This window comes from Cyprinus carpio, chromosome B22 (genome assembly GCF_018340385.1).
Source record: "Cyprinus carpio isolate SPL01 chromosome B22, ASM1834038v1, whole genome shotgun sequence".
In the NCBI taxonomy this organism is placed as follows: domain Eukaryota; kingdom Metazoa; phylum Chordata; class Actinopteri; order Cypriniformes; family Cyprinidae; genus Cyprinus; species Cyprinus carpio.
Genome location: NC_056618.1, coordinates 20620053 through 20624691, shown reverse-complemented (window position 1 = coordinate 20624691; position 4639 = coordinate 20620053). Strand labels below are relative to the sequence as shown.

General features: G+C 45.3%; 1 pseudogene; it reads left to right on the top strand.

Moving 5' to 3' along the window:
- Nucleotides 1-840, top strand: part of LOC122141640 — a 1785-nt pseudogene extending 945 nt beyond the window's left edge.
- Nucleotides 841-4639: the final 3799 nt, after the last annotated feature.

Below are 4639 nucleotides of genomic sequence, written 5' to 3'. Positions count from 1 at the left end.
CTGGCTAACAACAACTGTTTCCTGGAGAAAAACTCTATGTAGTGGGGTCCTTTCATAGGCGGTAGATTGCTGAGTGAATCTCTCCTTTACTCATTGTATATCTATCATACATGTAGATTTCATTTTAAATATGCGGCCTTTTTTGTTTTTGGCTTCCTGTAAGGAAATCAGTGATTGCAAGCGTAATCACCTTTCCATAAAGAACCTGCATCCCGGCTTTGGCCAGATCAACTCAGACTGACTGCATCAGTGTGAGGAACAAAGATGGAGTAGAGCTATCATAAAAATATTAACATGGAAACATTGTGATCCCTTAATCCAAGTAAAAAAAAAAATTATATATATATATAAAACCCCTGTAATTTCTCTCTGCTCTCTCCAGGTGCTTCTCTTCTCTTGGTAGGGAGCTGAGGTGGCAAACAGGTGGTCTCCCTCAACAGGCAAGGCTGTGTGTGGCATGCAGGCATCGCTCAGCATGAACTCCTTCATGCTCTGGGCTTCTACCACGAGCAAACCAGGAGCGACCGCGACCAGTACGTCAGGATCAACTGGAAGAACATATCTCCTAATACGGCCTACAACTTCCAGAAACAAAACACCAACAACCAAAACACTCCATATGACTATGGCTCCGTCATGCACTATGGAAAAACAGCCTTCTCTATCCAGCCCGGCCTGGAAACCATTACTCCCATTCCTGATGAGACGGTGGAAATCGGACAGTGGCAGGGAATGTCCAACATCGACATCCTGAGGATCAACAAGCTGTATGGATGCTGATGATGAGTTTAATATGTATGTGGTGTATCAGATAATTTAATGTAGTTCACATTCCCGTAAATGAAATGATCGAAATTAGTTGATGGTCTTTTGTCTTTTATTTGCTGTTAAATTTTCTGTAAATGTGCTGAGTAAGTACAAAATCAATTTAAATAACACAAAATTTGTTACATGCATTAAAATGATGGTGTTTTTCATCTGCTTTCGCGATGAAATTGTCAGGAGTTTCAAAATTATCAAGAAGACACGTTTGGGTGATTTCTGTCATATGTTCGCAGCTGGAATAGCAATGAAATGCTCTTCATGCGCTGATGTGCTTTGATTGTAATGTGAACACGCTTATTGCCCAGACCACGCATTTGAAACTCCAGGGAAGGGATTGCATAAAACTGCTTAGGACCCGTCCCTTAAAAAGTTAGTTCATCTAATTTGTTTTCTTCAGACTAGGTTTCGCTAAGCTTTTTGAAAGTCAGCTACGGAAATCTGAATTTCATAAGATGTACAAAGAAAAAAAATTAAACTTATTTAAACAAAGTGAACGCATACGCAGTGGACTTTGTTTACATCTAAATAAATTCAAGTTCTTCAGATTGCTCGACGAGCACAAGCCGGCAATATATATATAACAATTAGTAACCCACTACGCATGTAATGTCATTCTTTATGCATTCTTGTAGTTTAAGCATGGAAGACAAGGGGCCCAATTTAGGACATGCTGATGCTAATTTGTCAAGATCAGAGTCAAAACAGTTCAGCGTGATGGTCAGGTAAATACCAGGAGCATCTCCAGCAGCAGGGAACCGCTCGCGATTCTTCTCAACTCATCATGTATTTTCCTCCTATCACCTTCGACGAGTGATCTTGTCTTCTACAGTAAATGGCAAGAAGGGTAATGTTTCACGTTACCGGAATATTGGTTTTCAAATGATCATGTTTACAGATTCTATAAACTGAAGGCAACAACATTTATTTGACAAACGTTTTTTTTTTTTTTTTTTTTTTTTTTTTTTACAGTAGCTTAAAAATGGTAAGTCCATTCTGAATTTTTTTTTTTGCTTAATATTTTTTACTTTTTTGGCTCAGATTATATTAATATTGACTATGGCTTTAATCTTGCTTTTAGTTCTGAAATGAAAAGTGTACAATATGAAATTAGTTTTTCAAATTAATTAGCTAATATCAGATGTATTAGTATCACTTCTACTGAGTATGAATTACAAAATTTTAAATGATCATATCTAGTCTTCTCATAATCAAAGTACATAACCAAACTTAAAATGGCAGGAAATAGCGTAACTTAAACGTGCCTGTCAGAAGCGGGGCACATGACAATTTTTTTTCCTCTTATGTATGATGCCAGGAAAAATGATGTTCTACGCTTCAAACAGTCCCATCATGTGCTTCTTCTCCCTCTTACACACACACACACACACACACACACACACACACACACACACACACACACACTCCCAGACGTCACACCACTAACTATGATAGCAGCTCGTCTCCTCTAATATACTTTCCTAGGTTCCACATTTCTCCCAGAATTCCAGTCAAAACTATGATCATAAAAATAGATAGTGACAATCAATTTACAGTTGATACATACGTGTATGTCGGTCTCCCAAATCCAATCCTATCACATGGAAAATACTGACTGATTACTGGCTTGGATAAAGGTCGCCAAAATTTGAGTAATGACGGTCAGTTTAATTTGGTTTGTTTTTGTTTGTCCTAAGAACACAGAACAATTGTACCGTAAAACATTCTATACTTTCTTTCTTTGTGGGAAAAACCTGTGTCGTTGTACTGGATACCGATGGATACTTGATGGATTTTAAAACATTCTGTGATGTAAGGACTGTTAACTTCTAATACTGTAAAGAAAAATGTTTTACAAATCAGTGAAAATTAAGTACAACGCTAAAAAAAACCACACCAAACAAAAAAACAAACACAAGAAAAAAACAACAACAAAAAAACACTGAGTTTGGACTACAGGAAACAAATATGTGTAGTGACATTAGCTATACTTTCCCAGACTCTATTATCTTATCTTGCTAAATGGTGATTGAAATGGAAAATGTTGTATGGAATACAGCACTTCTCACAACAATGTAATCCGAATGTAAGAAAATGTTAGCCATATACATTCTTATAATGTCCCATATGAGCATGACTATATGTTGTCACAGTTCTTCATGCTGGGGTGCCCAGGAGGGCCACCAGATGACGCTGTTTTCTTGAGCACCCTTACACTTGTAAGTTGTGTTTGTTTGTGCCAGGTGCCTCTCTCCCCTATCTTTCTGACTCCCACCCATCTTTATTTTAATATTAACATTAATATTATGTTTTAGTTAGCTCGCACACCTGTGTCTCCCTTTGTGTAGGTTCCCTATTTATTCCCTGGTGTCTGTAATCCTGTGCTGATCTGTTGTTTTCTATTGTGGTGTTAGCGTCTGTGTTATAGTGGCAGTTTCTAGTCTGCCGGTTGTTTTTGGTATTTTTGTTTCATTTTCTTCGTATTAAAAGAAGGACTCCTTCTGCCTGCTTTTGAGTTCTTCGCCTGTTTTCTCACCGTGACGGGAACAGATCAGCCGAACTCAGCGCAATGGGAATTTTTTTATACGCAGCTGCCAGACAACAGAGGATCCAGACCCTGGCCAATAGGCCACATCCCTGCCCACAAGGCAACAATCCCCTTTGGGGCAGTATGCGGAAGATCTCTTCTATGCAGGCGCCAGGGTCTAGGGTTTGAGGAAAGTCACCCTCATCCACCTGTTTCCGCCACCTGGATGAGCCTGTCAGCTGGGTGGAGCTGGATATGTGGTCCTACTGGGGAGATGGTCGACCACATCATCTAATCTGAAGGAGGTGGGAAACTGCTGGATGGTGCCCCCCTCCCAGTCCCCCCCCCCCCCCCCCCACCCCCCCCCCCCCCCCCCCCCCCCCCGCCCCCCACCCCCCCCCCCCCCTGGGCTGCTGTTCCAGAACCTCCTCAGGCGTAGCCGGCTACCTCCAGTTCTTGGGGTCATTCTCTGGGCAACCTCGCTTAGGACGCAGCATGAAAGATCCTTAGCTGATGTCGGGTGAGGGAGGCAATGGCCGCTCACAAGCCTTCGGTGGCGGCGGTCGGCGTCCGCTCACAAGGTTTCTCTCGGGGTGGCGGCGCAGTAAGCCGTCCTCACCAGTTTCGGAGGTGGCGGCAGCGTCTGCTTGCAGTTCCCCAGGCGGCGGCGCGCGCGCCCGGGCTCACAAGGTTTCGGAGGCGTCGGCGGTGTGTTGTCCTCTCATTGGGTTTCCTGAGGCAGCGCAGTTGTCCGCTCACAAGTTTGGAGGCAGGCGCGGCCGGCGTCCGCATCGCAGTTCCCCTTCTCTCGAGGCGTCGTCCGCTCGCAGTCTCCCCCGGGCAGGGGCGTCCCGCCTTGCAGTTCCCCGCCAGGCGGCCGGTCTTAGCCCGCAGTTCCCCCGGAGGAGGTGCGCGCCAGTCCGGCCAGTTCCCCCGAGCGGCGGGGCGTCCAGCCCAAGCAGTTTCCACGAGGGCGGCCCGGCATCCGCGCGCAGTTCACCCGGTGTGCAGCGGCGTCCACTCACAGGTTTCAGGAGGTGGCATGCGGCGTCCCGCTCAGCAGTTTCCCCCTAAGGCGCAAGCGTCCCGCCTCAGCAGTTCTCCCCCGAGGTGTGGCTAAGGTGCAGTACCCCCCCAGTGTAGCTGAAGAGGCTGCAGTGTTCCCAGAGGCGGCAGACGGCGCTGCAGTGTCACCCCTCTCGGAAAGGGGAGGAGGAGAAGGAAGGCTTCTTCCCGGGCCTCTTCAAAGGCCTGGAGGTCTTCCCAGATCCGGGGTGCCATGTCCCAGAG